Raw genomic sequence first — 10,902 nt, 5'->3', positions numbered from 1 at the left:
GACTAGCCGATTCCATGGACACGGTCCTTTTCAAAGAAGAGAGAACTCTTACCACGGCTCATGGCAACATCTCCATGCTCACTTGCATTGCTGCAGCTTTGCCTGGCTGCCGGCTTCAACCACAGATGCTCTGCTACGAGCATGCCCCGTTCCCACAGCTGGATGGGCACTCTCCATGTTCATGTTTGAGAATATTAACCCAATTCCCTTTTGATGCGAGGCCAGCCGCTTTCATGCATATGTACACTGACAACAACAACAACAACAACAATGGATCTGGTGCCTTTCTGGAAGCTTATGCCCACTTCTAAGGACCAATTAACCCGTACTCGACTGCCATTGGCACAGAACCCTTCACTTTGGTCTTCAAAGGTCTCGTTCAAATATTTCCTACTACAACCGAGATCTGCACCCACAGTTGGCTTCACCCAGGCTCATGCCTGCGGCTTCCATGCAGCACCCTCCTACTCTTTTTAAGAAACCTCATAGAAGTTTCACTGCAGCACCCTCCTATTCAACCAGGCATCAGAAAGTTACTTCACTGGCAATCGTGCAACCTGTCAAATGGCTGGTTTGGCATTGGTTGCTCACTTCAGCGCCACTGTCCTGCTGTCTATATCAACCAACGCCCTTTCGGCAATCTAATGGGCAAAGTGTAGGGCACCTTAGCCGGATGTTCAGTTCATCCCCTATCACCAGTTCTGCTTACCAAATGTGGCCCACTTGGCACCATGCATTCATTGCGTTGCAATGGCTGTGATATATGGCTGCCTCCGATCAGGAGAGGAACGGCTTGTTTCACCCGTTCTGAGTATGAGAGTAGATCAAAGCTGTCAAGGTCCCTGGGGCCTCCAGTCATTCACTTTACCAGACGGAATTGCATGTCGTTCTCCCACTGGCACCAGGTATTCTGAGGGAAACTTCGGAGGGAACCAGCTACTAGATGGCTCAATTGGTCTTTTGCCGCTACACCCAGTTTCTTCGATCGATTTGCACATCAGAGGCACTTTGGACTTCCACCAGATTCTTCTCCGGCTTTGTCCCGACAGGGCATGGACCGCCATGTTTTCGGACCCTGGCCACCTGCTACACCTGAGTTGGAGCAGGAACATGATGATGCATGGGAGCATGATTGTGAATGTGTGGACCTGTTATAATAGAGTGGGACAAGACGGGAGGGGATGGGAACAAGCATGAGCACAAGAGTGTGGAGGAAGGCAAGGAGCCATCGGTCGAGAGCATGCAATGGCACAGCAGCGCAAAGGGGAGTGGACTCAGCCAACCAGTGATATCAACCACGCCATTGCGGCCTAGTCAGTGACAGCTGCTAGGCTGGCCGCTTCAGCCATGGTTGCAGACTCGGACTAGCATGCATTCACTACCTGTGAATTTATTTTATCTTATTTTCATTCAGGATGGATATGTTTTGACAGATAGGAGATTCAACAACTCTTCTAGCTAGGTTAAATAACTGGCATAAAGGGATACCCTCTTGCTGTTAAAAATCGCCAAGTTCCCAAAACAAAGTGTAGGTCAGCAATTAGCTAAGAATATGCAATGCATTGAGAAAATTTAAAGAAGTGAACTGTGAATGAAAAGGAGTAAATTATTTGAAAGAAAAACATGAACAACAATGATGGAAATGTAACTGTGATTGCATATGGTAAATGCCTAAAGGTACAAAAATGAATTGCAAATAATATGTTACGTACCAGAGTTTGGTCTTCTCACATCCATGGTGCTACACATTACTTGCAGGCGAGGTAACTTATAATGTTATGTCTTTATAATAATCTGCTTGTTCGTTTGCCTTTTATATATTAGCTAGGCTCAGAGGTGGCGGTGAAAGATGGAGGTGGAGTGAGTGTAAGGTGGAGTAAGATCAAGAGAGAGAAAGGAGGAGTAAAGAGAGAAGAGAGGAAGAAATATTAATATTAATACACTTGGGCCAAGTGGTCATTTTGTGATCAGAAGTGAAGAACGAGAAGGAAGGAATACTTATTAAGTGGTTAAAAAGTTAGCTGAAGGGAATAAGGAGATACAGAGAGATGGACAAGGGAGTCAGTTATGTTGGGAGGGAGAGAGGGGAGAGGCAGGTTGTGGTGAGTGGGGGGGGGGGTTGATATTGAAATGTTTTTATTTTTTTCAATTACTTTTTTAGAATTAAAAAGGGCAAAATCATTTGAACTCAGCATAGTGTCATAATTAAATACCACAAGGTATTTTTTGTGAATTTCCGAAAATTCTGTTAATCCATCATATAACCAAATTAGAAAATAACAAATGTATTTTTGTATAATTATGAAATTTAATTTTGCAGTGAAAGGTTTAAAATGATACTTTCTAATATTGGCTGAAGGTCAGAGATTTTGATGGGAAAGGGATCACATTGACTCAGTGCTGAAGTGGTACATATCTAATTGCTGTGATAGTGTACTTAAACACCCCGTCGTTGATGTAAACATACAGGAAACAATGCATATATGGAGTAATGAAGTTGATACGACTTTAAGTGATAAATAACAGTACTAGAATTAATAGAAAACTTGGTGAGAAAGAGAAAGTAGGCAGACTAAAATCGAGATTCAGATAAATATATTAAATGTTTGAAACAGGTGTAACAGTCTAGAAAATAAAAGAATAAATAATTGGAGGAGGGGAATGTGCAGCAGGTGAGTGACAATGACAAGAAGGCAAGTGGTTTGTGGTGCAATTGGTAACATACATGCAGGAGTGGTTGTGTGGTAAGAAGCTTGCTTCCCAACCACATGGTTCCAGGTTCAGTCTCGCTGCATGGCACATTGGGTAAGTGCCTTCTACTATAGCGTCGGGCCGACCAAAGCCTTGTGAGTAGATTTGGTAGACGGAATCTGAAAGAAGCCTTTTGTATTTATATATGTCCTTGTACTTCGTATTTTTTGTTGTTTATGCTTTGTGATGTCCTGTGCCCACATATGTATATATATATATATATAGACATATAGATTATAAATATGTACATATACGTATGTATATATGTATATATATATATATATGTTATTTATATTATTATATACGTGTGTGTGTCAGTGTTTGTCCTCCCACCATCACTTGACAACTGATGTTGGTGTGTTTGCATCCCCGTAACTTAGCAGTTCGGCAAAAGTGACTGATAGAATAAATACACGGCTTACAAAGAATAAGTGCTGGGGTTAATTTCTTCAACTAACGGTGATGCTCCAGCATGGCCGCAATCAAATGACTGAAACAATGAAAAGAAAAAAAAGAAAAGACTAGTCAGCTCCAATGCAATCAATATGAGGTTCAAATCCCACCAGAGAATATGTTCTTGACTACAAGCCAACAACTGAGTCTTTATTTAGTCACACATGTTACAAATTACATGGGATATGATTTGAGGTGTGTTTGTATATCATGGCTGGTTTGTTTCCATCCTCATAACTTTCAGCAAAAGATATCGATAGAATAAGTACCAGATTTGCAAAACAGAAAAAAAAAAATCAAGTACTGGGGTCAATTTGTTCAACTACTCCCTTTGAAGCCATTGCTCCAGAATGGCTGCAGTCCAATGACTAAATTGATACAAAGATAAAAGAAAAGATTATAATAATAAATTCAGAGGAACAAACAGTTCCGTTGAATTGTTGATCTTCTCAACATAATTTAATGAAAAAGAATATAATTTAAACAGCAACAAAATGACAAGAAAAGAGTAAAGAAAAATTCTTTTCTACTCCAGGCACAGGACCCGAAATTTGGGGAGAGGGGCTAGTCAATTAGATCGACCCCAGTATGCAACTGGTACTTAATTTATCGACGGGATGAAAGGCAAAGTCAAACTCGGTGGAATTTGAACTCAGAACATTAAGACACACAAATTACCGCTAAGCATTTCACCCGGCATGCTAACATTTCTGCTAGCCCGCCACCTTAAGAAAAGAGTAAAGAAAAATTAAAACAGGAAATCAGTAAGTAAATTACTGGTATAATTAGCTGGGAGCTGGATTATTTGGTCTGGCTCTGTGCTGCTCTCAAATTAAACAAAGCACAATATTTAGTTGTTGTTAACATGTTTATTTATGAATTGCTTTTAGATTTGTTATTTTGCATATATTGAATACCAGTAGCTGGTCTGTAAAAATGTAAGCTTGGCTAGAAGTAAAAATGTATGTTTGGTGAAAGGAGATCTTTACATGAGATCAGAGCAGCATGGCTGTTGGTTAACCAAGAAAACTTTTGCTAGTTCTTTAGCATCTCGATTCATAACCATGATTACGTATCAAACTGCATGGAATTTTCTATCAGTTCATACCACCATACAAATGCACTAGAACCAATGACTGGCTGAAACATGAGTCATGATCACCCTATAAAGACCATCATTGCCAAACATGGAAACTGATATAGTGCAGTTTTCCCTTGTTGCCAAATTGTCAGGGTATCAAATGATGGGTACTGCTAGAAAATAAAGAAGATAGAAAAACATCAGACATTCCACCAAAAAACCTCAAAATACTCACTGCATGTCATTAGTGATGGTACGTGTGAGTAATGACCAAGCACCGTGGGACACTAAAAAAGCCAAAGATTTCCTGCTCACTGACTTCCATCTCAAAAGCCACAGGGCAAGAAATGGAATTTACTTAGAGATTTCTGTCAATGTCTTATTCCATTCAACTATGGATGTTGTAAGCCAAAATTCTACCACAATTCAGATTACTTTTTCATACCTGTGATGCTTACCTATTTATGTCAATGATGTATTATATTGCAGCTTTGAGATTTCAAAGATGTGATAGTTTATTATTAGAATGCCATTCCAGGATAGATGTGAGAGGCTGCATTTTGCAAGTTTGGACATAAAACATGCAGAATCCTTGGTCAAGATATGGCTGGTTTAAATGCTAAAGCATTAAGGACATGCAGTTTAAGGATGGAGTGCAGCAGTTGTTAACAGTGAATGGCATCCCATGTGAGGTATCTTGTCAACCAATGTTGCTTTGTTTATGTTCCCCATAACTTAGCAGTTCAGCAAAAATGACTGATAGAACAAGTATCAGGTTATTTACTATAAGTACTGAAGTCAATTCATTTGACTAAATAGTCTTCAAGGTAGTGCACCAGCATGGCCACAGTCTGATGATTGAAACAAGTAAAAGATAAATCTAAAAGCTCAACAGTTAAAATTAAGTTAATTTTAACATAATGAGAATAAAGAATGTCATTAATGTCATAATGGTGGAGGCCCAGTGGTTAGGGCAGCAGACTCGCTGTCATAGGATCGTGGTTTCGATTCCTAAACCGGGCGTTGTGAGTGTTTATTAAGCGAAAACACCTAAAGCTCCACGAGGCTCCGGCAGGGGATGGTGGCGAACCCTGCTGTACTCTTTCACCACAACTTTCTCTCACTCTCACTTCCTGTTTCTGTTGTGCCTGTATTTCAAAGGGTCAGCCTTGTCACACTGTGTCACGCTGAATATCCCCGAGAACTACGTTAAGGGTACACGTGTCTGTGGAGTGCTCAGCCACTTGCACGTTAATTTCACGAGCAGGCTGTTCCGTTGATCGGATCAACTGGAACCCTCGCCGTCGTAAGCAACAAAGTGCCAACAACAACAATAATGTCAATCAACTTCATTAGTGTAATCACCCACATCACTGTTAAAATCATTACTTAATATTTTTACCACAGAAATCAGAAATATCCACTGAGAATTTCCTTACACTTCACTACAGAAAACAGTTTTATGCACCAATCTTTTTATGGTTCAGAAATTTCATATTTAAGATTATTTTTATTGACATATGTCAAGTTGTTGGGGCAGTGTTATCTGCAGAAAATAACAAATGTATTTTTGTATAATTACTCTCTTTACTATTTTACTTGTTTCAGTCATTTGACTGCGGCCATGCTGGAGCACCGCCTTTAGTCGAGCAAATCGACCCCAGGACTTATTCTTTGGAAGCCTAGTACTTATCGTATCGGTCTCTTTTGCCGAACCGCTAAGTTACGGGGACGTAAACACACCAGCATCGGTTGTCAAGCGATGTTGGGGTGACAAACACAGACACACAAACATATATATATATATATATATATATATATATATATATATATATATATATATATATATATATATATACATATATACGACGGGCTTCTTTCAGTTTCCATCTACCAAATCCACTAACAAGGCTTTGGTCGGCCCGAGGCTATAGTAGAAGACACTTGCTCAAGGTGCCACGCAGTGGGAATGAACCCGGAACCATGTGGATGGTAAGCAAGCTACTTACCACACAGCCACTCCTGCGCCTGAAACAAGTAAAAGAGTAAAGAGAGTAATTATACAAAATTATGAAATTTAATTTTGCAATGAAAGTTTCAAAATAATTCTTTCTAATATTGGCTGAAGGTCAGCGATTTTGAGTGGAAAGGGATCACATTGACTCATTGTTGAAGTGGTACATATCTAATTGATGTGATAGTGTACTTAGACATCTCACCATTGACGCAAACACACAGGAAACAATGCATATATGGAGTAATGTAGCAGATATGACTTTGAGAGATAAATAACTATACTAGGATTAATAGAAAACTTGAGGAAGACAATCAACTATGTGGACAGAAGTGAAGTAAAAAGGAAGAAAAACTAACTCAGTGAGAAAGAGAAAGTAGGCAGACTAAAATCAAGATGTGGTTCACATAAATATGTTAAATGTTTGAAACAGGTGTAACAGTCAAGAAAATGAAAGAACAAATAATTGGGGGAGTTGTAAGTGTGGCAGCTGAGTGACAATGACAAGAAGGCAAATGGTTTGTGGTAACATAGTCAGCTGCAATGCAATAAACGTAAGGTTCAAATCCTACCAGAGAACATGTTCTTGACTACAAACCAACAACAGAGGCTCTACTTACTCACTCAACCTGTTACAAATTTCGATTAAATCCCATGGGGTGTGATTTAAAATAATGCTTTCTAATATTGGCAGAAGGTCGGTGATTTTGAGGGGCAAGGGATTAGATTGACTCAGTGTTGAAGTGGTACTTAGTTTATCAATTCAAAAAGGGTGGAATGTGATTTTGGGAACTCTTATACGCTGACGATTGCAATCTCGTCAGTCACTCAGAAATAGGCCTGCAGTCTCTTGTATTTACATTTGACTCAGCTCGTAATGATTTTGGCTTGACCACTATCTATGTATGATAGGCTTCCCTACAGCTATTGTAGAAGACACTTGCTCAAGGTACTGTGCAGTAGTACTGAACCCAAGGCCACATTAGTTAGGAATCAAGCTTGTAAACCACATAGCCTTCTGGTACAATATGTCACCCAGTGTAGGACAAGCTGAGAAATGGGTTCCACAAAGGGAAGTGTTTGGATACAAATGGAAACACCAAAACACTGCACTGTAGTGTCTTTGAGAAGAGGTAGGACCTGTATTCATTTAGATCGGGAACGACTCCATGTCGGAGAGGAATTGTGACAACAGAGATCTTTAGAAACATTGTGTCAGTTGATGGAATGCTGCATCACATTCTGGACGTTCATAGGTTTGTCAACTCCTGAGGCAACAAAATCCAAAGAGAGGACAAAGCCAACACCACAACCTTGCAAAGGCCACAAAAAAGTGATGCGAACTTAGGTGGATGGACACCTTTGAAGTGAAACAAAAGCTTTGTGAAGTGATCTATAGAATGGAGGGGGAAGAGTATAATGGCTAGTGGACTGGACGTGAAAGGTTAAGTGATGTCAAGTGGTGAAGAAGGCAGTCAGAGGGTCCCTTTTTTTTGCATTGGCAAGTCCTTGAGAACAGATATGTGTGAGTACAGGATCCTCGGGTATTCTATCTACTAGCTAGTGGGTAGGGGAGAGAGGCTTGCACAGCAAGTTCCAGTCCATGGTTGAGTAGTTACGTTCTAGCGTTGTTTGCCAAGCCAAGGTAAGAGACTTTCTCTGTCCTTTACACTTCAAATACATGCTTCACCTCACATTTGAAATGTATACTCTCGTGGACAAGTTGATTGCTGTTGACTGGTGAGGTTCTTTTCCTATTTTGTCCTCCAGCTTGGGAGGATAAATTCAAAGTCAATTCAAGTAGCTTCCATTCAAAAATGTTTTTCATTTTCTCCCCAACATGGAGAAAACTGACCTGAATGCAGTAACAGTTTTTTGTGTGTGAGAGAGGGAGAGAAAATGAGGATTATCACCAAATCACAATGTGAGAGTTTGAGAGTGCAACCCATGATGCCGACCCAGCAAAAATGAGCATAAGGTGTTAGAGCACTCGTAATAACAGTTTCAAGTTTTGGCAAAGGGCCACCAGTTTTTGAGGGGAGGGGTAAGTTAATTGCATTGACCCAAATGGTACTTATTTTATTGATCTTCAAAAGGATGAAGGGCACAGTCAACCTCGGAGGAATTTGAACTCAAAACATAAGGATACCGAAGAATTGTCACCAAGCACTTTGTTTAACGAGCTAACAATTCTGCCGTCCTGCTCAAGGGCTGAAGGTCAGTCTATTATACCCATTCCCAGTACTTAACTGGTACTCTTGAATGAAAGGCAATATTCATCTCAGAATTTTAACACATTTTGCCAAATGCTCTGACCAATCCATTGTCCTTGACTTCTTACATAGAAACATTTTGGGAGAAGGATAGAGTCACTGTTATCGGCCCTATTACTCAACTGTTTATAATTTTATGAAACTTTATCTGTCATCCTTCAGAATGATAACTGATCTCAGCCAAATTTAAACTCATGATGTGTCCAGCGTCGCCTTTCTGGCACTTGTGCCCGCGGCATGTGTAAGGACTTTCGAGCGAGATCGTTGCCAGTGCCCCTGGACTGGCTCTTGTGCGGGTGGCACATAAAATACACCATTTTGAGCATGGCCGTTGCCAGTACTGCATGACTGGCCTTCATACCGGTGACACGTAAAAGCACCTACTACACTCTCGGAGTGGTTGGCGTTAGGAAGGGCATCCAGCTGTAGAAACTCTGCCAGGTCAGATTGGAGCCTGGTGTAGCCATCTGGTTCACTAGTCCTCAGTCAAATCGTCCAACCCATGCTAGCATGGAAAGCGGACGTTAAACGATGATGATGATGATGATGCAAAGGACTGCAGTTCAATAGACTCAATAATGCTACACAAATAATGATTTTTAACATAGACACAAAATCATTCATTTTGGAAATAAGGGATTAACTGAACTGGTTCGTGTTTTATAGAAACCAGAAGGATAAAACGTAAAGTTCACCTTGATCTTATTTTGAACTCAGAATGCGAAGATCCAAACTAAATGTTGCAAAGCATTTTGTTTCCCACTTTTCTCTTCTGATATTGTCAATCCCCTGAAACTTTTTTTAGAGAAATCATTAATTTTCTCTAGGAATTTTACTATAATATTTAAGGCAGTGAGCTGGGATTTTTACTGTTGCTGTCACAGTTTTTGAAATTTTAAAATTTAGTGGAAAATTTTTCAACTTTAGGATATTGATGTGATTTTTCACACTGAATCTTTGTTTTTCACTTTTTCCAAAAATTTTTTTTAGTAAAATGTTACAAAAGGTTTAAAGTTTGGTAGTCTTCATCCAATCAGAAAACAGGATTTGGAAGCTGGTACTTTCTGCGTTATAGCTGTCTATCACAAAATGAAAGCAAAAAACATTGCAATGACAACAGTTATAAGAAGTTTTAAAGTTTAAATAAATTTTATGAATAAAGTAATGTGAAATAGTTGGATAAGCATATAAATAAGTTTGAAAGGAAAAAATCCTCCATAAAATGTTTTTGCTAAATATTACAAAACAAATAAACTGTACTTTAGGGCTTAGGGTTAGGATATAAGGTTAGAATTCAGGTTTAGGGTGAGAATTAAGCTCTAGGGATAGAGATATGATTTAGAGTTAAAGGAAAACAGTTGAAAATTATGAAAATGAAGTTGTGACAAGGCAGTAACTGAATGTATCTGCTTCTCAAAAAAGAAAAAAACGTGAAAATGATGAAAATGAAGTACAATAGTCCAGAAAATTGGCACTTTTCAAAGAAAATGCACAGGTAAAGAAAATGCACCTAGTGGTAGTTTTAAGCAGACTACAGTTTGTCTTGTTACTATGGAAATAGGCACCAATGTGTCTGTGGCTTTTGATTGGCTAAAATTACCCAAAATTAGCAAGTTTTAAAAGGTATTACCTTTCTATTTATTAGTTTATGGCGAAAATTAATTTTATTTTCATAATTGGCATACAAAACTACATGAGAAAGAAGCCTGTGTTTGTGATGGTTAGTTGGGGTGGGGGCGCTAGAAATGTGGTCTGGGTGTCATGGGGGTGGTAGCCTGAAAAAGTTTGGGAACCACTGATATAGAACACGACTTACAAAAGTAAACAGTAAGAAAACAACAAGAAAAAGGGGACTAAAAATAATGGAAATCAGTATTTAATAAAGAGAGATGCACAATCTTCTTAATTAGACACAATGTCATGAAACTAACGTTATCCTCTAAAATAAAAATTTAGAGTCAAAGCGAAAACTCTTAAGGTATTACCACAGGAAATTGCAAGGCAAGACAACAGCTATGCACCCTCCAAACATTATCTGATATTTTAGTGAGGTGGGAAGCCAAAAAGTAAAAAACTTGCAGGTCAGTGGTCCATCTCCTCCGACCAGCCCGAACATCTTCAAAAACCATCGACCAAAATCATCTAGATAACTAAAATTAACAATAGAGATACCAAGAAAAGTTGGGATCTTTTTCGTTTTCTTCCAGCAACAAACCTTAACACATAAAGCACGACAGGCCACGATCATGGCCCAGATAGATGCATTTAATTTATGGGTGTTTGTTGAGGTCTAATGTCACTCAAACGCTCAGATACGCACCCCACTAGAA

General features: G+C 39.3%; 1 protein-coding gene across 1 annotated transcript in view; it reads left to right on the top strand.

Moving 5' to 3' along the window:
* Positions 1–10,902, top strand: part of LOC106883156 (uncharacterized) — a 35,863-nt gene that overhangs the window by 8,474 nt on the left and 16,487 nt on the right. The gene's annotated exons all lie outside the window — the stretch shown is intronic.

The sequence above is a fragment of the Octopus bimaculoides genome, chromosome 25, assembly GCF_001194135.2.
Source record: "Octopus bimaculoides isolate UCB-OBI-ISO-001 chromosome 25, ASM119413v2, whole genome shotgun sequence".
NCBI lineage: Eukaryota > Metazoa > Mollusca > Cephalopoda > Octopoda > Octopodidae > Octopus > Octopus bimaculoides.
The sequence above is the reverse complement of the archived record's forward strand: the minus strand, read 5'-3'. Positions and strand labels throughout refer to the sequence as shown.